The sequence below is a fragment of the Stegostoma tigrinum genome, chromosome 18 (assembly GCF_030684315.1).
Source record: "Stegostoma tigrinum isolate sSteTig4 chromosome 18, sSteTig4.hap1, whole genome shotgun sequence".
In the NCBI taxonomy this organism is placed as follows: domain Eukaryota; kingdom Metazoa; phylum Chordata; class Chondrichthyes; order Orectolobiformes; family Stegostomatidae; genus Stegostoma; species Stegostoma tigrinum.
In genome coordinates, this window is record NC_081371.1 from 19,013,366 (window position 1) to 19,040,096 (window position 26,731).

The 26,731-nt window shown below is 36.8% G+C and overlaps 1 long non-coding RNA gene across 1 annotated transcript; it reads left to right on the top strand.

Moving 5' to 3' along the window:
• The first annotated feature begins 1,335 nt into the window (after nucleotides 1-1,335).
• Nucleotides 1,336-26,327, top strand: LOC125460683 (uncharacterized). The gene is made up of 4 exons (XR_007249316.1): nucleotides 1,336-1,427; nucleotides 19,402-19,469; nucleotides 23,749-23,813; nucleotides 26,104-26,327. It is a non-coding gene; the product is annotated as an uncharacterized LOC125460683 (long non-coding RNA).
• Nucleotides 26,328-26,731: the final 404 nt, after the last annotated feature.

Consider the following 26,731-nt stretch of genomic DNA (forward strand, 5'->3'; position numbering starts at 1 on the left):
TTCTAAGTTGACATTGCTGATGACAAGGGGGAGCACATTGCTGAAAAATAGGACTACATTAAGGATCTAGGAGGACACCAGCAGTTATGGAGATGAAACAAGAAAAGAAGCCATCATGGGTGATTCTCTGGCCATGAGTGGATAGAGAAAAATGGCAATCATATAATCAACAAATTGGACAGTGCTGGAGTGATGTTAGAAGTGGAAGTGAGTGATCATGTCAAAGATAACAGGCATTTGCAAAGCATGAGGTGGAATTGCTTACCTAGCCAAGCATTACAACATGCAAATTCATAGATCTCTGGAAATGGGTACTTGTTATCTGACATTTGAAATATTACAATATTTATTCTATATTCTAAATCTGCTAAAGTCAGATATTTGGACAAAAATTGCCGAGAAAAGTTACAATATTAGTTTGCTCCCAAACTGCAGAAAAAAATAATGGAACAAGCTGTGCCTTTTACGTGCAGCAGGTTAATGGTTGAACTTCACACCTCTTGTTTGGTTCTTGTATCAGGGATTAGGATGATGCCTCATATATTTATATTTTATTTGTATTTTTACCTTGTGTGAAACAGCAAGTGGATTTACAGTCCCATGCACTGCCTCTTAGGAAAAATCACGCCCTTTGTCTTAGGATTACTCTGAAATACCGTAAAATAGTTGAAAGTTTGCATGTGGAAATTATTATTTCCAGAGTACATGGCTTCATCGAACTGTTGATTAAATTTCACCTTTAATGCGAAGAAATTTGCTGCAAAATATTAATTGCAAAACCATTGCGGCAAAATTACAAGCTTTGTTTAAAGTTGAAATGTGTGACATTTGGACATTTTACTGAAAAGAAATCATAATTTTCCTCAAAGTTCATCTTTTGCTTGGAGAATGAGGGAAGAATCAGAGTATATCTGCGTACTGATAATATTTGTTACTGGTGATAAATACATGTCAAATATATAATTTTTTATTTCCATATGCTCCCTAAATTATCACTTAAAATGGCAAAATCTAATATGTTTATACATTTAAAAGCTGTCTCACAATAATTCACACACAAGTGATAAAAACAAAATAAATTTAACGTATCCCTTTATATCTACTGTTACACAATTGCTGTTTGTACTGGAAAATGTTATTACTCCTTCCAGAATGGATTCTGAAATACAGCCAAATAGACTCTGTTAAAATGTTAACAGTTTTAAGTAACAGTTATCCAAATAGAATAGTCAGTATTTTCCTCTACATGAAAAGCAGTTAGGTTTTTTCGTATTGAAGAAGTGGGTTAATATTTTAATATCTTTTAAATTTTGTTAACTTTAGCTTTAAGTTGATGAAGAAATCTGTAGTGAAATTAATTGAGAATGGACAGATCACCACTGATCAAGAAGGTCATGTCGAAGAAAATAAATGGAACCTACTTCAAGGTATAGTTGAGAGGGACTGAAATTTTGTTAATGTTAGTTTTGAGTTCTTTATTGGACTGTTCTGTTTATATGATTATTTTGTTTCACTGTGTCATCGTGTTCAGTATTGTTTGAGTTGTGCGTTTTTTTTGTTTTGTATTTGTTAAACTATGCAGGGAGTTCAAGCTGAATAACCCCTGGAAGACCACAGGACATTTCAGTTTCTGAACTGAAATAATAAAGAGGCTTTAATTTATTTGCACATATATTTTATGTAAAATGCTAAGAATTGAGTTCTTGTTTACTTTGGTGTATTTCTGTGAATCTACTTTGAAAAGTACGTAAATTCATGTTTTAAAAATTGCCAGTGGGTAACTGTAATCCAATTCTTATATAAGATATCTGACTACCCCTTATACAGAAAAGGAATAGCAACATAGGGAAAACCTGCAGCCAACGCTGAATAGGCTGGGCTTTTTATTCTGGTGCGTTGGAGGCTGAGGGGTGACCTTATGGAGGTTTATAAAATCATGAGGGGCGTTGATAGAGTGAATAACCGAGGTCATTTTCCCAGCGTAGGGGAGTCTAAAACTAGATGGCAAAGGTTTAAGGTGAGAGGAGAAAATTTTAAAAAGGACCTGAGGGACAACTTTTTCATACAGAAGGTGGTGCATGTATGGAACGTGCTGCCAAAGGAGGTGGTGGAGGTGGGTACAGTTACTACATTTAAAAGGCATCTGGATGGGTACATGTATAGGAAAGGTTTAGAGGGATATGGGCCAAATGCTGGCAAATAGGACTAGGTCAGATTGGGATGTCTGGTCGATGTGGTTGAGTTGGACCAAAGGGTCTGTTTCTGTGCTGTATAATTCTATGACTCTATAAATCACAAACCAAAATGTCTTCAGAATAAATAAAACTCTTAGGTCAATGGATTATCACTGTAATTTTAGCTGTTGAAATACCATTAAAGTATTCAAGACAGAAAAAACAATACTCAATATAGATCTGTATGATGCAATTATCTGTGTATCAGGGATTTTACTGCAAAATTAGCAACAGAACAGAACAAACACTCAACAATAAGATTTCCATCAAGAAGAATATATATACATCAGAAATGGTGCAACAATTAAATGGTGCAGTTGGGTCATAGTCCAATATTGCACAACATTCACTGATTTGAGAAAAGATCAGTTCAACCTGGTTGTATTAGTTTACCTCTTATTACTTGGTGTGTAGGTTGACTATTATTGTTACTGTAAAGATCAGTATAACAGCAGCACCAATTACCAGTGGTAACGATGGCTTTGACTATTAGAAGATAAATAACAAAGGTGTGTGAAAGTGATACTATGATAGTTTGAGAACATGGTGTACACTAAGTAGGTTTGTAACACTATCCACAGCAGTTGTTCCTCTGTAGCTATATTTACATAGTCGAGTGAGACTTATGTAAACAGTCACTGGCATAGAGTGTACACCTGCTTATGTCTGATATATTTCCAACCTAAACAGATTTCTCAATGCAAATAAAAGGAAATGCAACCATAGTTCAGAGGCCACATGCAAATGCTGACAGACAGGACACATCTTTTTCTAGGCCAACAATATAATCTCTCATTAGAGTAGTACTTGTCCAACATCAGCATGTCTCATGTCCTCTGAGTAAGTTGTGACAAAAGCATACTTGGTATTTGTTATTGCTGTGTGTGTGCCCTTTCCTTGAGGAATACACTTGATAATGCCCCAAATTTGTTACATGAAAAATGACTTTAAATGGATAGCGAACTGCAGTCCATAAAGTGAAAGGGCATGAGCTAGTCCAATTCACCATTTTATCCTCCACATTTAAGTCTTATGCATATGATTAAAATCTTTTATTTCAGATTGGAACTACTCCATCATAAGCTTAATAAATTAATAAGAACTAAACAAAATTTAACATCATAGTCAATCATAAGTAAGCCTTTTTCTCCAAGTAAAATAGACCTTTAGGTCCAGTTACTTAATTTCGTCAAGAAGCTTGTTGAGATACTCAAGAGCTCATCCTCCCGCAATTGGAACAGTAAAGAATCTCAGTTGCTACACCATGTATGTTTGCTATATTTCTAACAGTTGTAAATAGGACATGATCCAAATAGCTGTTGTGTAATACTGCAATATCCTCTTGTTTTGTAACCCTACATTTACTCCATCTCAAGCTCTCCCCCGCCACTCTAATTAGTTTAACGCCCCTGCTTTACGAGTATAGTTATTTGATTTGCCAGGACACCGAGCCCAGCACGGCTCTAGTGATGCTCATACATTAGAACAGCTCCCTAGAACATTCTACTACTAGCTACTACTACAACCACACTAGAACATTCTACTACTAGCGCCAGTACCCAAAACGGTGAAACCCAGTCATGTTCACATCCAATGAAAGAATAAAGATGAGAAAGAAGATTCTAATAGACTATGGTTAGCATGAAGAATGGAATGCTTTTCAAACAGATGTGTGGAACTTTTCCATTATGAAAATTAAAGTGAGAGTTACCTCTTCTAAGTTGGAGTAGTTTACCTGAGCTGACGCAAGGACTTTAGAATTAAATGCAATAGGTTTATCATCCTAGTAAATATGTTCCAAGGCCTTTCTGGGAAGCATTAATTCCCAGAAGTTAAAGTTGGACAGATCATAATATTGAAGAACACATTTACCAAATGATAAAGCATTTTTAAGAAATTGAAAAATATGTTGGTAATCATCCTGACACATGTGGCTTACCATTATGCAGCAAATCTGAAAGAGGAGATACTCTGGTCACACAATTTGGAATTCACAAGGTATAAAATGTTGAAGAGATCAAGGTGCTTTTTAGTCATCTTTGTCATGTGCTGCACACATTTTCAGTACATCACCTATTCTGGTAGCATCAGACTGAATACTATTTGCAGAGTAGATTTATCTAAACATATTGATCAGGCTCATGTTGATTGGATTTTTTTGCTGTTCAATACAAAGTCATGTTTTCTTGCACTGCCGTGAGCCAATGCAGTTTTATATCAAGTTCTTGTTCAGTTTTGCTGAGAACTGCAGCATTATCTATGATACAGAGACAACCTGATAACAAATCTATGATGCAATCCCTATGTTGTTGGAATGCATCCTAGCTAAGAGACAATGCAAACAGTAATCCAAGAGAACAATACCTACAGGTACAGAACAGGGCTTCTAAAAGTTGTTAGTTTTCATGACTTTGGAGAAAGATATATGGATCAATGTGCATTCTTGGCATCAAGCTTGGAAAATGTTTGCCATCTGAGAATTTGGGATTAGGCTATTTCAAGGAATCTTGTGTGGGGTTTTTTGTTCAGAGGCCTTGGATATGACATATATAGAGTGCCATTTTTCTTTAAAATACAAGTAACAAAAATCCACCAATCAATGTGATGCTCAACATTGCAAGTGATTTATACAACGAAACCTAATTCCAGTTTGAATTTATCCTGAATGCGAATCCCGCACTTACAAGGAGTATTGATGCTGAGATTTTTTTTCATTCAGAAATGTGAGCTTCACTGGCTATTCAGCATTTATTGTTCAATTCCAATAACACTGAGAATGTGCTGCATCCTGGAACATTTGGTGTAGGTAAATCCGCTGTTGTGGGGGAATGGTATCACAATATATATCCAAGTCAGGATGGTGAGTGTTTTGGATGGGAACTTGCAAGGGGTGCTGTTTCCTTGTATGTGCTGCACTTATCCTTATGGATCGTAGAGGCCATGGATTCGGAAAGTGCTGTCTAAGGAGCCTTGATGAATTTCTGCAGTGTGTTTTGCAGATGGTACAACATGGCTGCTACTGTGCATCAATAATGAAGGGACTGAATATTTATGAATATGGTATGAAGTGGGCTGCTTTTGTCCTGGATGGTGTCAAGCTTTGTGTGTTATGGGGGCTGCACTCATTCAGGCAACTGGAGAGTCTACCATTACTCTCCTGACTTGTGTCTTGTAGCTGATGGACTGAATTTGGGTAAGCACATGCTGAGTTACTCACTACAGGATTTCTAGCCTCTAACCTGCTTTTGTCACTACAGTACTGATATGATTGGTCCAATTCAGTTTCTGGTCAATGAGAATATCGGATGTTGATAGTGGAGGTCTCAGTGATGGTAATATTATTGAATGTCATTGGGTGATAGTTCGATTCTCTCCTATTGGATATAACCATTGCCTGTCACTTTTGTGGCATGATTTACTTCAAATTGCATCAAGTTGATTACATATACCATGGCCTATAAGCTATGATATTTCAGTGATTTCTTAGATTTCATTGACATGCTTGTGTGCCATGATGATGGAAGTTTGGTAAAATATATGACATTGTTCCTTGGTTGGTTCTTCTTTACATGCTGCGTTGTAGCACTGCGTTAAGCTTTGGGTTTCTCTGAGCAGTTGGACCACTTGCGCATTTTAACCCAAAGTCCTCTCGTAGAAAGTAGTTTACACACATCAGAAAATGTTGAAATCTATTTTGGTGGGTGACATAACCCACATCCCATAAGATTTGGATTTTTTTTACACATCCTGTTGATGGTTGTTGCAATGAAGTGTCTTTAGACGCTGTTGTCCTGCTATAATTGCTTTGAATGAATGCCATTTCTAGTGATGCATCAACTATATAATCCTTAATTTGTCCAGAAGTGCCTTTCAGAAAGATTGAATGAATGTAGAGGTAATGACCAGTTCCATGAACCTTTCAACTAAGTTAGCTTCAGTTAAAACACATTCCATACATATGCACCAACATCTGCCAATAAATTGCTTGATTGTTTCACCTGGCTGTTCGCTGAAATACATGAATTCAAGTCTGTGTAATCTGTTGTTGATTTGGATTGTAAGCTGTCTAAAAATTGGAATACTTCAGGATTTTGTGGTCATCACTTCGAAATACTGGAGCATTTTATTCTACTCAATTCTTCATGTCCCAAAACAATAAGGTTGATTCCCTGCATTTCTTTACCAGCAGCTGTTCACCATGCAATGAAGACTCTTTCTTTGAATCACAGAAATTATGTTAGAATATGCTTCAAGTTTTTGCATTCTAACCATTCTGTACAGTTTTGTGCTCTTTAAAAATTGCCGGTATATAAAGGATCTGAATTGCAGTGTAATGCTTTTCTTATTTTTGTTGTTCACTTGTCTTTTATTTCTATTCTTGTTGCTGCTTTTCTTTAAAAACAATCTTTTTTAATAGAGGAAATAGCTGAGCAGCACGTGCATACGGGAATCATACCAAAAAAGTATCAGACATGTGTCATGTGCGCCTTATTTTCCATCTTCATGTTGATTCTGAAGAATATTAAATGGCAGAAATGATAGACGACTATGTACAAATCAGGCCTTAGTGATACATGTGTTTTGGATTTATTTCCTTCGAGAATTGCTTAGCCAAATTAGAACTGTCCTGGACCTCTTACAAACTGTCCTTCCTTTCTAACTGGACACACCATGGCCTTCCATTTCTTCTTCATAATGAAAATACATTCAGTACTATGAATGCTTTGTGATGTGTTTCGATACAGGTGGTAGCTTTCAGGCTTGGTTGCTAAATGTGATCTTTAGCTCTGAACTCAGAGAGATGCTGGGCAATAGTTTAAAAAAAAAGAACTTTTCAGACCTTTCTGCCACAAGCCTCTCGTATCCACTTACTGCAATCATGATGTGATGTGGTTTTCTATATGTTAGCCCATGTAACATATACCAGAGAAACTCATGTTGAAGCAGTATCTTTTAAGGTTTATCCTTCCACAGAAGCCTTACTCTTCTTTCCTCCTATCTGTACAGCATCATCTTTTCCTCCATTAAAATAGAAACCAGAAGAATTCTGTAATTATTCCATCATCAAAATCCTTTAATGCAGGTTAGTAGAAATATTGCAATGGTTTGTCAGAGGCAAAATCAGTTCTGCCAGGTGTAGCCAGGAAAAAAGGAATAATCCAAATCCTACTGTGGCTGAAGCTATCATTTTTCAAAGTATCCTCAGCATTTGGGCTGCAAAGTAAAACAATTCTGCTGTACTGTCAGTATTAGCTGATGCTGGCAAAAATACTCCTCTTTTGATTCATTCTATTATTGTTGATTCAATGAAACACTTTTGTTGTTATGCTCACTATATTAGATGGCTTCGAGTAGCATTGCCTTCTGTATATATGGAAGGTTCCAGATCTGAATGTCAGCATATCTATCTTGTGCAGAAACCAGACAAAAACAGCAAGAGATGGGAATTTAGAATGCTTGAACTTGGACTCAAAGTCCACTGTTCAAAGTCAATTGTTTTAATCATAAATGCTACTCCCAACAAGCCATCTTTTAAAGTAAAAACTAAAAGAACTGTGGATGCTGTAAATCAGAAACAAAAACAGAAGTTGCTGGAAAAGTTCGGCAGGTCTGGCAGCATCTGTGAAGAGAAATCAGAGTTAATGTTTGAGGTCTGGTTTGGTTCTAAGGAAGGGTCACCAGACCCCAAACATTAACTCTGATTTGTCTTCACAGATGTTGCTGAGCTTTTCCGGTAACTTTGGTGTTTGTTTCCACTTTTTTAATGTTGAATATTAAAACTCTTAAATTTTCCTGTCCATTTTACCTCTCACAGCACTAACTGATTTAAGAATTTTTTGGCTCATTTTAACAACTAAAATTTGATTATACAATGAATGTTATATTCCTTTCCTTCCTATTACGAACATTAACAACCCCTGTTCTAATTAATTTGTTAACAGAAGATAGGAATGAGCATGAGCTGGTGCTATTTCTGCTTTATTTTTCCTCTCTATTGATGCATCTCCTTACTTTGGATTCCAACACCAATGACTTTGAACAACTCTTGTCTCATCCTCAAATACTCATTGCTTCATGTAACTCAGGTCTTTCCTTCAAGTTGGGTGTCAGACTGTTTCTTAAATTAATATCTAGTACTGGCACAGATAATGCTGGAATCACTAATACAAAATAATAATAAACTGAAAAAGGCTGCATGGGTGAAAACATACAAAGGCACCCCTGAAACAATGAAAAATTGCCCCCGATATATTGGAATGTTAGAAATAAGTTTCACTGAGACAGCTTAAAGACTATTGTGAGAACTTGCATTTCTTTTGGTTATTACTCAGCCTCTGCCCTGAATTAGCATATTAACTGAGTTTTCCCAGTTTGTTTTCTTCTTTTGGTCCAGATTTTAAGAACACAGATGAAACTGGCATTTGCAAAATCAGAGCTGAAAGCACCCCTACGGTTCCACATATTAAACATTTTCAGCCGAAATTGCCTTACAATGTTATGCAACACGAAGCCTAAAACTGGTTCCATAAGGTGTAAGCATCCTTGCAAATTCACATGCTAATTCAATGGCACTACTGTTGGAAAATGCAGTGCAGGTCAGGAAGGGAAGGGTGAATTTCTCCAGATTGCTCTTGGAAACCAGTTATAGGTTATCATTAATGAAGGCCGCAGTGTCTGCTTTCTCAGCTGGGAAAATGCCATAAGATGTAACAGCCATCACACCTCGGTGAACAAAAAACAGTGCTACTATAGTTTTAACTAATTTGAGATAGTGAGAATGAATGAAGAAATAAACCATGGTTTTGTAACCTAGATCTTTTGAGATGAATGGCAGATCACTAAATGATTGTTTTACTTTGCTTTCACAGAAAAGTGCGATAGTGGAATGAAGCCATGGAAAAAAAGGAGAGAGTCATCAGCTTTGTGCTGATTTCTCTTAAAAATGCTAACAGTAGATCATTAAGTATGTGATTCCATTAGGGTACATAGATATTAAATATTATTAAGATGGTTAAGGTGTTTAACATAACATAGGAATTCAATTCAATTTTGTTTTAAGAAGTCCGATCATATTATATTGATAACTCTGTTCATGATTGATGCCAACTCCACAAAGCAGGTTGTGATAAAACGAAAGCTATTGAGCCTATTTTATGAATACTTTTCACCAATGTGGGGTACAGTTCTTTATTTTATACAAATACAGCAAACATGTTTTTAGCAGGGAAAGAGCTGTGTGTCACTTTACATAATTGAGTCATGGCAAGTTCTAGCATGATATATGCCATTAGAATTTGTAAAAACATCAAAAATAGTTTCAGTGCTGTGTGAAGGCAACAATATTTATTTATAAATACTATGATTGAAGTAAAATGACAGCAGGTGCTTTACAAGAGATTTCATCACACAAAGTCTGACACCAAGCCACATAAGGCATTATTAGGAAAAGTGGTCAAAAACACAGTCAAAGAGGTAGCCCTTTGAAGAACATGTTAACGATAAATTAGGCCAAGGGTCTTAAAGAAGGAATTTCAAAACTTAGGACCGAGAAAGCTAAATATATGGCCAAAAATACAGCAGGCAGGGAAAATGTATATGCAGTTAAGATGACAACATTGGAGGAAAGTAGAAATCATCAACCAAAGTCTGAAACTGAACACATGCTATTTTACAGCACCACTTTGTGATTCTAGACAGTTACCCTGTCACCTTGGCTATTTTTTTCCCTTCTATAGCTCAAGAAACAAATCTATATAAAGAATACTATAAACTTCACAGTCTTGCCAATAATCTGCTCAGACCTCAGAATTCTATTTTGTTGGTGAACAATAAAATGCCTGCAATGCTTGAGTTCGAATGGCAATCACTGTTAATTTTTTTATTTCATGGCATGTAACATTGAAAGCATAGCCTATATCAGCGATCCTTAATTGCCGATGAGAATGAGATGATGAGCCATCTTCCAAAATTACTGGAGTCCATTTGGTGTGGGTAATTTCACAAGAATGTTAGGAACAGAGTGCCAGGAGTTTGACCCAGCCACAGTGGAGAAACAGTAGTATACTTCCAAAGTTGCTCGAATGTGAACTTACAGGTTGTGGCATTCTCATCGTGTTGTGTGCTTGTATCTTAGGTGGAAAAGTTTGCGGGTTTGGAAGGTGCAAACTAAGGAGGCTTGTGGGTGGTGCACACTGCTGCAGTGTTGGTCTAGTGATGGAGGAATAAATGTCTAAGATAGTGCACATGGTACTAGTCAAGCTATCTAATAAAAACAGATGCAGAAGATACTGGAATCTGAAACAAACATAGAAAGTACTGGAAAAACTTTACGGATGTGAAAGCATCTTTGGAGACAGAAACAAAATTGACATTTTGAATCTGATAGGACTCTTCTTCAGAATAGAAAGGGGTAGAAAGATTTTTTTTTGACGTGAGAATTGAAGGGAACAAATGGCGTGGAGGCTCAGTGCAAAAAACAAAAAGGGACTTTTAAAAGTTGTGAAACAGAAATAGAGAAGTAAAGTTGGTGTAACTTAAGGTGAAAGGGTGAAAATGTGCCCTCTCAGAGTGAACAAGACACTCCCAAGGGGAGCGGGGGGAACAGAATGTAAGAGAAATGAATTACAGATATCAAGCAGTCACACTCTGAAGTTATTAAATTCAATATGGTTCCAGAAGCTGAAAAGTGCCTCAGCAGAAAGTGAGGTTTTGTCCCTCGACCTGGCATGCTTCATTGGAAATTGCAGCAGGCCAGGACAGAAATGGTACCATGGTAGGAAGGCAGCTTATTGAACTGGCTAACAACTGGAAGATTGAGGTCATTTCTATATACAGAGCAGAGGTGTTCCTCAAGCAGTCATCCACTTTGCATGTGGACCTTGTCAATGTAAAACAGCCCATATTAAGAGTACAGAATGCAATAGACTAGGTTGAAAGAAGTAGAGGTAAAATGCTGCTTCACCTGGAAGATGTATTTGGGGCCTTGAACAGCTAGGAGATGAATTGGTAGGTTTTATAGTTTCAGCAATTGCATGGGAAGTTGAAAGGGTTATGATGATTGAGAAGTAAACCAAGATATCACACAGGGAATGGTTCCTGTGGAATGCTGACAGTGGAGGGGATGGGGGGATATGTTTCACAGTGGCACCCTGCTGAAGGTGGTAGAAATGGTGCAGGAAGACCCTTTCAATATGGAAACTAGTAGGTTTATTGTTCTGGTAAGGGGTGAGGGCAAAAGTGCAGGATATGGGTCAGACTCAGCCAAGAGTCCAATCAACCATTGTGGGGTGGAATACGCGGTTGATGATAAAAGAGGTCATGTCAAGGCACACCACTGGAAGGTAGCATCCTCAGAATAGATGCAAGAGAGATAGCGAAACTGAGAAAATTGAACTAAATCTTTGAAGGAAGTGCAACTCACATAATTGTGGAGGCAATGGGCTTGTAAGAAACATTGGTAGATAGCCTATTGCCAGAAATGCAAACACAAATAAATAAAAGGGAGGGAAAAGTTAGAGATGATCTAGGTAAAGGGCACTAGGTGGGATTTTGAAGAAAAACTGATTAATTTTTTCCAATTCCAGAAGACAGCAGGAATCAGCACTGAAGGCAACATCAAAGTATCAGACAAAGAATTTTGGGTGGGGTCCCTGAGAATGACTGCAACAAAGTATAGCTGGGACCCATGCCGGTACCCAATGCCACATTTTTGACTTGCAGGAAATGAGTTAGAGGAAAAGTTGTTCAAAGTGAGAACAAGCTCAGCCAGATGGAAGAGGGTAGTATGGATGAAGACTGTGCAGGCCTCTTTAAAAAAAGAAGCTGTTTTAACAGCAACTTGTTCTGAATAGTGTCAAGAATCTTCAATGTATTGATCCAAACAGGTGGAGAGTATTCCATCACATTCCCGTGCCTTGTGGATGGTGGAGGGGCTTTAGGGAGTCTGAATTGAGTTATTCAGCACAGAATTTCTAGCCTAAGGCCTGGTCCTATAGCGCAATATTTATATGTTCAGTCAAGTTAATTTTCTGGTTGAAGGTAACAGTCATGATGTTGACAGTAGGGAATTCAGTGATGATAATTCCCTTGAAAGTAATGCAGAACAGTTAAATTCTCATTTGTTGGACTTGGCGATTGCCTGGCATTTGTGTGACACGACAATTACTTTATATTTATCAGTCCCAGCCTGAATGTTCTCCAGATCTTCTTGCATAGGGGCACAGACTAATTTGGTATCTGAGAAGCTAGAAATGGGACTGAATGCTGAAATCATCAACAAATATTCCCAACCTTGACATCATGATGTAAAAAAGATCATTGATGAAGCATTCATCAAGGACATTGCTCTGAAAAACTCCTACAGTGTGGTTCTAAGGTTGAAACGCTCAGTTTGCAACAACTGCAAACAGTTTCATTTGTGCCAATTATGACTTCAACCCTGATTCACATTGACAAGTTGCGAGGGCTGTTTGATGCCACATTCATCAAATCCTACCTCTCGATCAAGGACAGCCACTCTCTAAAGTAGCTAAAGGAGCTAAAGAAGAATCATGAGCAACTGGCTAGATTGAGGTTGTCCTGCTTTTTCTGGGTTTTATATGCTTGGCAGTTTTCCATTTTTATACTGCAATGACGGTATTCAACTACGACCTATCACCTAATAAATTCACAGTAAATTATCACAATTATTGATTCTTACAATGCAAATTTGACTCATATTAGCCTCATGATTATATTAACAGTCACCACCCTTACTGACAGAACCTCTTGACCCATAATTATCTAAGTGTAAAAGCTGGAGAGATTCAGAAAGTGAACTCTATTTATGATATATATGTTTACAATGCAAGCGCAAGGTTCTGTTGCCAATTATAATTTGATTTGAGTGCTTAATGACATTATTGCAACCCTTGATTTAATTGATGCCCTAAAATTCATCTTGTACATCCATTGCTATCTACACCACAAAATAAACACATGACTTGCTGATAATTAACTGCAGATTACTGCTCTACTGTTGTCAAAGCTCCTGGATACCTTTCTCACCTTTCAACAATCATCACACTACGCTGTAGGCAGTTCTTGCAGGATGGAAACAAATGCATTTCACAAGTATAGCACAAAATTTTAACAAGTGATTTTGTCATTCTGCAAACAACATACAGCTGTTCACTCTCCTTCGTGCCTTGTTCTTAAAAAAAGTTTTCATCTTCAGCTTATTCACATTCTTCCACACGAATAAACTCTTTTTATGGTATACTTTTGTAGCTATGAGCCACTCTCCACTATCCATCTAAACTGTTTATTCTACATGTGAGCTAGACATTGACTATCAACTGGCTATTCAACAATGGGAGTATTGGTCCTCATCTGAAATTATGACACAACAATACAGAAAATAAATTCTTGTTATTCATTCCTCCAAAAAAAAATGAAGTGAATTACAGCATCCCTTTTCCAAATGCCAAGGATCAGAAAATTGTAACTATTCAGTGCTACATGACAGTGTGTTTGCCAACTGATTCATGTGTTTTGAAATCGTTATTTTTTAACATGGTTGATGGTGAGCCAGATACCTTTTTCCACTGATGTTAGAGCACAAACAAAATGACAGAAGAAGGGAACTGTATTTTTGTAACTACTTTCACAATCAATGTTATATTTTCAAAGTGTAGTAATACTGAAATGTGGTATGAACATGGTAAACAAACTGCAAATAGTGAGGAGTCACAGGCTAAATAATGAATTAAACCATCTCAGTCATGTTGGTTGAGAGATAAATGTTGACCAAGTTTCCAAATGAACTTCCTTGCTCTTCAGATTGTGCCCTATGACCTCAAACAGGGCAACAGGCCAGAGGTGACCTTCTTCTAATGTCTCAACGAAAACATCACAATTTTAACCATTTTTGTGTTGGACTCTCAGTCGAGGTTTGTGCAGTCCTGGAGAAGGACTGGAATTGATACACTTTGGAATCAAATGCAAAGATGCATCAAAAAGAAAGACAAAGGCAAAATACTAATGATGTTGGAATGCTAAAAATGAAAATCACTGAGAATACCTAGCATATCTGACAGCATTTGATAGAATTGAAAGAACAGTTCTGACAAAAGGTTAATAACTTGAACATTAGCTCTGTTTCTCTATCGCACACGCTGTCAGATCTGCTGAGTATTTACAGCATTTGTTGTTTTCACTGCTAATAATGAGCCAAAGGTGACACCTTTTTAACTAACAGGTTGGTGACTGGTAATATGATCAACATCTTCAGTTTTCTTACTCATACATATACTATCATGACTAAATCCAGAAAGGATAAAATTGCCATGTCACAGAAAGAATCAGATGATATTTTTACATGGTTTGAGGCTTTCCTTCTCAATATAAAGATCTCATGCCCTGATGTAACTGTTGATATGCATCAGCTACTCAAATTTATCTAGAATCCTAGCTAGTGACCCAAAAGGAACAAACTACTCAGATTTCAGAAAATTGTGGCAGGTGACTTGATTACCAAAACAATTATATTCTATCAATGATTGGAGAAGACACGATTCAAAGTACCACGCTGTGACAAATTCCATAAATTTCCACACTTACCAAATAACATTGTTTCCTGTCTGAATGTCAAATCCTCCTTACAAAAAATCCTGGAATCAGTAAGAGCACTGCTTCCATTTTAGATTTGTACAAGAATAAAGTATTTGTCTAATCAGTGATTAAATGAGCAGTGTCATTAAATCACAGGTAGCCTAAAAATCTATCATTATTACATTTTTATAAATAACTAGACCTTCTAGTAAAATCACAGTGCTGTTATTGTTACAAAGACTTGTGATCGCCTAGTGTGATACTGGAGGTGAAGGTTGTCAAATAGAAAAGATTCTGAAGAATTAAATACCCTAAAAAATGGGCCTTGTATCATATGCATTTAAAATACAGATAAATTTGTTGGTCTTATGAAGTCCAAAGATAATATTCCTTCCACAACATTTTCCAATTAGTTTTTTTTAAGAAAAGCAGACTAGCCTGCTAGGGCTTTCCAGAAATCATGGATTATGGTTAGCCTACATTATAGAAATCTGCAATCTACATTACAGAATCCCTGATCATCAAACAATTGAAGATAACTATGATGCAAATTAGCAACTGACATTAAATTTTCACCTGAAACAACATGGAAATATTTTGGTTAAAAAAATGTTACAAAATACAGCTATTCATGCTTTGTTATCTAATAATGAGCTCTGAAATGAATGCACATAATGGGTCTAAACATCCATGTCCCAAGTATGTACACTTTGCTCGCTCTTGCTACTTTGATATCAAGTCAAATGATCAATCATGAGACTTTCTTAATGTTCAACTTTGTTTGTATTGCCCCAACCCCAGTGTTAGTTAAGCCAAAAATGGTAACATTCATAAAATCTCCATGTTGAATCAGAAAACAGGAAAATAAATTATGATTCTGAAGTATAAGCAGCAAACTGTCTGTCCTAAGATATTGCATTGATTATCAAACAACTTACTCTGATCTTCACATTTTCATTTTACTATTGCTTTTAAATTTGTGAAACATTTACTCCATTATTTCAACAGATGTTGATGTATAGCACTAACAATAGGACCAGTAAATCTGATGACTTTCGATTTTGTTTTAAACTACTGAGAGACCACGGTAAAAATAAAATCTTTGGCAGTTTGCACATCCACAGAACATCTCACTAAAAGATAGAAGATGACTATAACTCATTACCTGAGGTGGAATTTGCCCATCAGCAACTGTATAAAGTCATCCTTCAATGATCAAATCCTCGAGATCTTGTGCACTTTGGACGTTTATTTTTCTTTAACCTTAGGAAACAGAAGTATAGTTTTAAAATCTCACCAATCTACTGACCTATAGGAGACATCAAAAAAACAGCTAAATGATAATAGTCTGTTTTGAATGACCATGACTGAATGCAATATTTATGGTGAGACCTGACTAGGGCTTTAAATTTGAACAATGACTTCACTTTCTTGTGCTGTACTATTTTGACTCTGTAAGTCAATATCCTATTGATTTTGTTAATTATTACCGTCCATTGTTGAGACAAATTTGGAGTCATATCTAAGAATCCTAATTCTCTTTTGGTCTCACCCTCAGCTATTTCAACATTATGGCAAAGGAGATTTGTCATCCATTTTTGCTTTTTATCTGTAATGCTTGTCTTCTTTAAATTTCCTCTGCTATTATCCTATTCATCTTCACACCTTGTTGGAATTGTTCTGCAGTTTTTGACATTAGTGCACTGATTTGTATTTACTGCTTCCTTCACTTAAGACAGTTTCTTACCAATTCCCAGGGTTTAAACTGTGTTGAGTTTAATTAATAGCTTTTCCTGTGACGCATTAATGTGAGTTCTTTGGAAGGCAAGGTACATAATGTCATGACACATTCCACAGTCCACTAAAACTGTCAGCTTTTCAAAGTTGTTGATCAAATTGATCAGGCATGATACTCCATTGTTGATTGTACAGTCTCCTCTGTTAACTAGGTTATTGTTGTAAAGGTAATTTTCAAGTTCACTCGATAATCAAGTGAACATTTTTAGATTAAAAAAAAGACTGATGGGGATTTATTTTCTTCTGTTCATTTTCTCACCCTATGAACATGGGCACCAACTAACCTGTCTACAGTTTATTAGTATTTGCCCTGCATTGACTATTGCATTGTTAATAATAACTGCCTGTGGCTCACACCTCTTCCTCCTAGTTTTTCTCTTATATTTAACATCCAGCCTTGATTGCTTTAAGCAAAATCTAGAACATTATCTCAGATGTAACAAAGTAATTGAGCAAAACCTTGAACTTCAGTGAGGGCATAAAGTGTATGGTAGTGGCAGCTCATCATAATCAATTTTTCTTTATGTTAGATCAATAGAAGGGAACATCTTGAATAGTGAAAAACACAGCCAATTCACAATTTCCAGTTATACATCCCTGACAAAGTTCTGAAGAAAGGTCACTGGATCCAAAAAGTTGAATTTGCTATGTCTCCACAGATGTTGCCAGACATGCTGAGTGTCTCCAGGTACTTCTGTTTCTATTACAAAGTGTATTCCTCAAATCTCTCCAAAGAATAGAAATAAAATATAATGGAGATATTTTGAAAGTATGGAGCAAACAGATGCGACTAGTTTAGTTTGGGATTATGTTCAATATGGACTGGTTGAACCAAAGGGTCTGTTTCTGTGCTGTATAACTTTATGTGTCTGTTGGGGAAATGTTTTGAACCTAATACAACTTATGAACAGTACAGGCACAATTTTACCACCTTCAGTTCAAATGTTTCAGCATGAAATTCAGGATGAATCGTCCACGATGGCTCGGAGCAAATTCTCTCAAACTTCTCTACCTCATCAATTATGCAACCGGACTCTTGGGCACCTTTTGCAGGGAATCATGTGGCTGGTGAGACAAAAGTGCTCACTGCTGCTAGGACAGCAACCAGCATTCACTGCACAGCTGCCATTTTTAAAGGCCATTTGCTGCCACTTCAAACTCCATGCTGCAAGCCAGGGATAAGCCCTCACACTGTGGTGTTCAAGCCACTACATTCAGGACATGGCCTCGATGAAAGGAAAGATTACTCTCCACTTCATGGGACCTGGAAGTGTCGGTGGATTAGGACAAGAAGAGGGTAGTTCTTTTCCAAGCTGACTATTACGGGAGGTCAGACATCATCAGACCAAGTCATCCTGGTCACAAACTGCAGTCCAGATCAGTGCTGTGTTCTGAGTGAAGCAGGGCACAAAGCAATGCAAGAGGCCAACAGCTCACTATAAATGTGACACTGTACACACATCTCATCAAGGTTCATGGATTACAATTCTCAATATTGCATGCAGCATGTCCAATCAATGGCTTTCACCCCCATATCCTTCCAAGTAGCTAACCCTTCTTGTCCTCTGTGCTTCCTATTTACTCAGTCGGGGAACCTCACCAAGCATTTCACTAATGCATCATACAAACTGCTCTTCAATCCTCTCCCACCATATTCAATCCTCCACTAATCTCATTGCAGCAAAAGATGGCCCACTTCCCAGACTAATATCTCCAAAGCACCCTGACTGACTAAAATCTCAGACTGGTTGCACTAGACTGTGGCCCAGTGCCTGGACTGAAAAGAAATGGATCTCCAAACTCCAATAAGTTAGTTACTGACTAACAGACCATAGCTAAACACCCAGATTGGAATCAAACAAGCCCTTGACTGACTGTGGTGATACTCCCTGATTGATCTTAATCCCTCTTCACCTGACTAATATATACTCCTCTTTACTTTCACCTATGGACATCTGCTTGAAGTGTACATAGTGTGTTTGCCATGTAAACATGTAACACATGTTGCATGTGCCACTGACATAACACAGAGTTGCACAGTAGCATGTTCATCCCACGGTCTGCTCAGTGTGCCCCATTATGACAAGATTCCTGTGTCTGCCTCTGAAGCTGTCATTTAAGGCTTGAGGGGAAAATTATTTTAAATTTCTGTCAACGTCACTGTAGCGATTATAAAGAGGTCAGCCAAGTGGACCTCATAGAATATGAGTTCCCTGATTGAGGGCTGTTAATCTGGCCCATTCAGGGAGCCTTGGCTGACAGATATAAACAGGAGTGTGAGAGGTTCTGTTCACTCTGACAGCTGGCTCTGAGGAAGCCAGACCAGTGTCAAATACTATACACATATACATATCAGGTGATTTGGCGAAGGAATACTGACGTGTGTGGAGTTATTTCAGTCACAAAGGTGTTTTTTTTGCATTTGAACTGCAAGTAAAACATGCTCTAACTAAAGACAAAATTGTCTTTGGCATGTGCGTTCCTGAATCGAGAACATATATACTATGAGAGAAGAAATTTACTCATTCCCCATGTGTAGGGGCACTAAAGTTGTAAATCAACAGCTAGGGCATATTCATTTCAGAACAGCTCAGGCCTTACATTATGCTGAAAGACATTCAGTAGAAGCAGTAGAAACTCACTTAAAAGTTAAAAGATATTTTGATGTGCACTTGCGATTCCAAGGCATACAAGGCCAAGTGCTGGAAAATGTGATTAAAACAGTTAGTTTTGGTTATTTTGGATGCAATGGGCCAAAGGGTCTTTTTCTGTGTTGTAGATTTTTATAACTATTCCAGGACGAGGAAGCAGGAAGATCATCAACAAAGGATGGCAAAAGAAAAGCAGGTATGTCCAGCATGGATAAAAGTGTTCTCTTCACAATAACTGAATTATTTTTCACACAAATATTTGTCTAGAAGGAAACACAATCAGCAGATACAGATGGCCAATGGAGAGATATCAGCCAAAGTATTATGAAAAAATCACCCTACACCATACAACTGTTGGTCAATCAGGTTGCTAGGTGATACATGGTTTGAGACTGTTGTAATACAGACTACAAAAGGAGAACATCATTACAAGGTGTTATATTGACACCAGAATGCCATGCAACATCATGACTTTCACAGACCTGCATGAAGTGGCAAAACACAGCAATCCAGAAATTAAGCCCTCAAAAGTAATGCTGAGGCTATATGATGGCGCCATAACTCTGCTGATAGGTACAATTTGTCACAGCTAGTTCCAGATCATAAAGGGCAAGCAAAAGCCATTCATTTCAGCCATGGCCTGTCTAAAGCTTGGACTGGTAATCCTTAATGTCCAAAAACAACTGTGTAAAGTGTCACAGCTCATTAAAATATTGACCATTGCACGGAGGAGTACAATGATATGTTTACTGGGTAGGATGTCTTCTAGAGAGAAAGGATGACCTGGCACTTGTGTGTTTACAAGAGTTTATTGTGCATACAGAGATGAAATAACAATCCAAGATGGCATATTATATGAAGGAAATAGAGTAATATCCATAAGAAATTGAGAGGTGAGATACTGAAGTGCATCTATGTAAGTCACCAAGGAATTCAGTTGGGTCTGATGAAGGCAAAGGAAATGTTATACTGGTCAAACATGAGCAAGAAAATAAAGGACCACCTCATTCAATGCTGTGCATGTAATGAGTGCCAAGCTAAGAGAGTCATTAACGACACACGATGCCTCAAACAGGTCATAGGTGCAGCTTGGAGTAGATTTCTTCACTCTAGCTGGAACTGATTAAAATACCACCATAGACTACTACTGTGAATACCATGGGATAGCCCAGCTGATTTCAACAAACACCACTGAGTTTGCAGAATGTGTGATAACTATGCACTTCATTCCTTACATTGTGAAGAGCAACAATGACCCTCATTTATAACTGAAGAATTCAGTTACTTCATAACAGATTGGAAAAGTCAACACAACACATTACCTCCACACTATCATCAGTCACATTGGAAAAGCTAAGACAGGAATGAAAACTACCAAATGAATCATAAAAAATACTAGCAATACCAGTACGGAGGTACATAAGACAATACTTGAGTAGAGAAACATATCTATTAAAGGCATGGCAAGTAGTCCAATGTAAAGGCTAATGTCTCACCACAGACAAACTATTCTTCTGACAGCAAAAAATTCTACTGAGGCTGAAGTAGCCACAGGCAAAAGTGATTAAATCAAAACGAAATGACAAAAATCTAAAATTTCACTCTGACAAAACTGCTAAATCATTGTCAGAGTTGACCATTTGAGAGTCAGTCAGGGTACAAACATGCAAGTTAACTGTAAATAAAATCCATTTAAATGGGAGCTCAGTTTTTTTTTATGAGCAAAAGGTAATTTTGAAATATATTCAGCACAACTGTTGAATTTGTAACTCTTTATTCTTCCAATAACTGCAGACCATAGATGTCACCTTTGACATTTGCTTTGCTGCCATAGCTAAATAAATAGTTAAGGATAGGATAAAGGATCCACAAAGCATTTCACTTTTGTGTTTCCTCTGTTCACACCCATCAAACATATAATGTGGCTGTTTTAGTTCATTCTACAATATGGTATTAAACATAGTACTCTTCAAGTATATTAAGATTGTAAGGGTTTTAGTAGAAGTGATAAGATTATGTTGCTGCTCTAAAGTCAACCTCATGATTATTGAATAGTGTGAATAGACAGTTAAGAAGTCAACCAGCCAGTTGTTCAAGTTAATCTGCTGATCCTTACGAAGTTAGGTTACCTCATCTCTTTTCATTTGATAAAAAAGTTTTTAAAAGGATATTTCTTCATTTTTACTGATCTAGAAAATAGACATTATTCTTCTTTTCAGCTTTGTAAAATAAATACAATATTTTCCAGCCACTGAATTTATCATAAAATACACTATTTGGTCTGTAACCTAGTGAGACATGAGACATAGAGGGCACTAGCTGTCTTGGCGATGATTTTAAATGATACTCTTGTGGGAATCAATTGATGGACTTCAAGTTGTCCCACTAACAGCTCTGTACAGCCTTTATTCATCGTGTGATTATAGCATAATTCAAAGATGCTGGCCTGGCCCACCACAGTGAGGAAAAAGGAACACTCATATTAGCTTTTCGAACTACAGTTGTAAAAATGCAAGAAAGATATATTGAGGCAGCAGCGGCCAAAATGAAAACAAAAATGACTATTGCCAAAAAAGACACTTAGTTGATCTGACAGCGAGAAAGAGCAGTTTTTTGAGATTGTGCTGTTCAACATGGGTTGTGATTGCTCTACAACCCTGTATGAGATTTTCGAACCTGAGGTTATGCTTCACAGAAGAAGTACAAAACATGGCTAAAAATGGTAGGTTGCACCAATCATGTGGGGAAAGACACATGATATTAGCATATTTATATTTTCACCCATTCCCATTTTCTTATTAATCTATTTTTCCATGACTTGCTTGGTTGTGAGAATTCTAAGTATTTAATGCCTTCCTTCAAAACACAAGAACAGCATCAACATGGTGATAATAAAACATTCAAAGCAACAGTGAAAGCCCTATTTTAACACCATATGCTTTTAGTAAGAGGAACTGAAAGATGTGCTATGAATATGATGCATTTGCAGGTGTTTTGTAACTGTCCAGAGGGAGGGAAATGTTGGCCTTGGATTCTCTCCTGGCAAGGGGCAGGGAAGGTAGTAGGAAGGGCAAATAATTTAGCAGGTTGGTACCAGGATGCTACCCATCCCCTTCTGCCCACCTTGGTAAATAAGTGTGTTCCCGGCAGACGAGAAAAGTTGGAAGCCCTCCCAACTTGTAACAGAGATCAATGTGCTTTTAAGGTTGAGGGGAGGGTCTTGATCTATCCTAATGTGAGGGCTGATCAGGACACAGATGGGGCTAAGTGTTGGCATCTGAAATCCATTGTCCTCTCTCTCCATGCCCACCTAACCTTCATCCTCTAAAGTAACTCTTTGCCCGGTGCTCCCTGTCTTTGGCATTTTTGAGTAGCCAGCAAGATCAGCCTCTGAAGCAGCACTTTCACTCATGGACACTGATGGCTTCTGAATTACCAGCAGCTCAAGGCAGGGCGTGATGCTAAAACCCTACTGGGTAAACATTAAGTGTATCTCATGGGCTTTCTCATCAGTAATAAACCAGGGGATCCCATTTGTAATCCAGCCTAGGTTTCAATTTGGGAGGATGGTGGTTTGTACCACTGTCAGCAGTCTTGATAGGCCTAGATCAATTCTAAACCAACACGACAATGAACCAAGTCAATGAAGCAAAACAGTAGCAGTAAGACTGCAATACCTAACAAGTGATGTAATCAGCAAAGTTTCAAATAATTGGTCATGAAGAGTCAACCCACCAAGTCAATTGAAACATCCTGGTGAAACTATCAGCTGCCAATGTCACTAGGAAAACTCCTGTTAGACTTTGAAATCCCATTCACTAATGTGTAATGTTATTTTCTAAATGAAACTCAGATGTTATTATTGTTCAGTATAACATTTCAGCCTCAAGACTGTTACCATCATAGTAGCCATGGCATGACACTGTATAATCTTACTTCTATATACAAAAATTTTCCTCCTGGCACAAGAAGTGAAATGGACCACAAAAACTAGCAACAGTGAGAGATAATATGATGCCTGGTTACACAACCTAAATATTAGGTCTGTGCCCGGTTGGGAACAGAAAGAGAAATGTACCCTAGTTACAATGAATATCATCAGAAGAGTAAAATTTTTAATATGTAGCTTAAAACAAATTTATAGTTTGAAGTTATTATTTATATCATACAATGTATATGCACTCACAATATAGACAACATCACCATAATGTTAAAACAAGTCACACTGCTATATTCAATAATAGCAAACTATACATAATGTTAATAATATAGTGTATAATGTATAACAGAGTATTAAAGTATATTTGTATTTTATAAAATTAAAGTTCTGTCATATAAATACACTATCACTCAGTTAATACAGACCATGAACCACTCTGGATGTAGTTAGCATTATCAAAGCAACAACCAAATTTTGAAAGATCGTGTTACGCTACATCTTTCTCTCTCAGATATCTTTACTTCTTTTGCTCTAGGACAGAGATAACCTTGCAGGAGGAGAGCAGAAGTTAAATTTCAAGAGCAACTTGAAAAATATTCTGTAAGATTTGAAGAAATGGTTTCCTTCTATTTGATTTAAGCTCAATCTGAAATTACTCCTTTAAATGTCTGTAGTAGAGAAATTATTAACTTTTATATAACTGCACAACTAGTGTATTTGAATATAGCATGGTGTAAAATGCTAAATGCTACTTGTGCCAAAAAATGAAGTAATATACCACAAGTAAAAATAATTACAGAATTGCTTTATTTAAAAAAAGTCCTTATTTTATACAGGTTTATTTATTGTTACTTCAAGTAGTGCAATCTCAGTGGTTTCTCTGAAAAAATGGTGGCTTAGCAGTAATGTTACTGGGCTGTTAATTCAGAGGCTCAGGCTAACACATTGTAGTTGTTATAATTTGAAGTCAATCAATAATTCTGAAATTGAACACTAATCTCAGTGACGATGACCATGAAGCTATCATCAATTGTTACAAAAATGCATCTGGTTCACTATGTCCTTTGGAGAAGGAGATCTGCCATCCTTACCTGATCTTGCCTACATGCACCTTCAGAACCTCAACAATATGGTTGACTGTCAACTGCCCTCTGAAATGACTTGGCAAGTCATTCAGTTCGAGGGGAATTAGGCATGGGCAACAGATGCTGCTCTTGCCAGTAATGACTACATTCCATGAAAATTTTTTGAAAGATGCTACGTCACAGCCACTTGTTGCTGCGATACAATGCAATCAAAAAGAATGCTATTAAATTATTAAATGAGGAACATAAAATTGCATTTATTCAGAAACATCCCAAGGCACTTTAAGGATATACCAAAAGAAAATGTACACCATGCCAGAAAGGGAGACTGAAAGCTAGATCCAAGTGATGGGTCAAAAGGAATATAGAAAACAAACAGTAATTTTAACAAGAATTGACTGGGGAAAAAAAACTAATGAGATTAGATTGGCTGCACTCTTTACACATAAAATCTGGTGGAATGTAAGAAGATAGATGATCTGATCCTGTCAGTTTCATGCTGACCAGGTTAGATTAAAATTAGACATCATATATTTCATTTACTAATTGATTAACAAAGAAATTTTTAAAAATCATTTAAACCTTAATCCCAACAATCAGGAATCTGCATGAATCAATGCCAAACTTTAAAAAACTATAAATTACGATTATTCTCTGCATTACAAAGCAAAACAAAAATAACAGGATAAAGGTTTGTGACAGAAACTTGCAATTTGGGATTTTGAAATGAAAAAAAAATTCTGAAGGCCTCTTAAATTCCTGTCATAACCTTAATTTCAGCTGCGGTAACCTCAGAAAGGTGAACAAATTTCCTAGGATTTGCATTGATGTTATGGAGCAGATTTGTAGAATTTCTTACCGCACTATGTTTTTCTACATTACATTTTTTCTTCCTCTGAAGAGGTATCCACTCAGTATGGTTCTAGCACATGCCTCAACATCTCAGAAACTATTCCAAAATGTTGGTTAAAACTAGTTAATTGCTCTCCGGTAGATTTTTAAAAATTGTAAATAATGCACGGCATCTAAAGCAAAGTATTTGAAATTTTCCACCAGGTATTTTGAAACCTTAATTTTTTGGTTGATTTTTTTTTTAAAGTTTTCAGGGAACCAAAATAACAAAACATTCTGAAAAATAAGAATTGATTTTAACAACCAATTGATTCCAGCTTGCTCACACAAAAAAAAGTTGTTACACGATTTGCCTCAAGCATTGGCAGGTGCATATCTTTATTTGAAAACTGTGCACAAAAACTGACATCGTTCAGTAGTATGTGTCAAAACAATTACCAATTTGCAAAGATATGATCATACTTCATATTTATTGGAAAATGAGGATGTGGCCTCTTTTTCGGAAGTTTTTTTTAACACTTCAAAGGTATGGGGTAAATTTAAAATGTTCTCCTGGCTATAACAGATTGGTCTTCTGTGTTAACTCTGTTGAATTAGCCTCTAAATCAACGTCAATATAAAGAAAATCCAGCAGAGTGCAGAACAGCTAGCTAATCCACGATAATTTGTCTATTCTAGTCACAGTCAAGTTTAAGTCAGTACAACAGTTTGAACTGTTTTCTTGCATCTGGTACAATTGTCTTTGTTCAAAAAATCTAAATTATCCAGTAATTTGAATTATTTATTGATTACTATGACTGATCTATTAGCTTGTCTTGAATTTGGCAATTTGAACACAGTAACTTTGAATGAACATGACATTTAGATGAATAAATAATGAGAAGTGAAATTATTTAGACAGAGATAATATATTTTTAAATGCTTTCCCTTTTTTCTTTATATTTCTGTGTCAGCTCAGTTGTATTGAAGCATTTCAACTCAGAGTCAACATTTTGTGGGTTCAACTCCAGTCTAAGACTTCAGCACACCTTCATGCAGTGATCAAGAAGTGCTGCGTTGTCAAAAGTTCTACATTTCAAATGAGACCCCCTATTCCATGCGATGATTCAAAGAAATGAACGGGATTCTACTCCTCTCCTGTACAATACTTATTTCTATACCAGCATATAAAAAACATATTAACTAGTCAGATATCTAAATGTGTTATTTGTTGGAGCGTACTGTGTGCAAATTACGATAGTGAATAAAATAAATTAAATGCGCAGCACTTTGAAGATGTAATGAGGTACCGTCAAAACATAAATTCTAATGAACACACTCAACTTTTCACATTTAGTTAACTGCTTCAAATGGGCAAACCCAGAAAATTTTAAATCATTGTACCTTTCATCTTCTAGGTCAATGACTGACTTCATCTGAAATAATAAATTCTAAAGATTTTTTTTGAAAATCACAAATTCCAATAACCAGTGCATTCAGGAATACATACCTAATCAAGAAAGTTAACACTTAAAAACTTCTGTTTCCAATTTTTCCCTCACTTTCTTACCGTGCATCCTGATTTTAGATTCAAATGTTGGC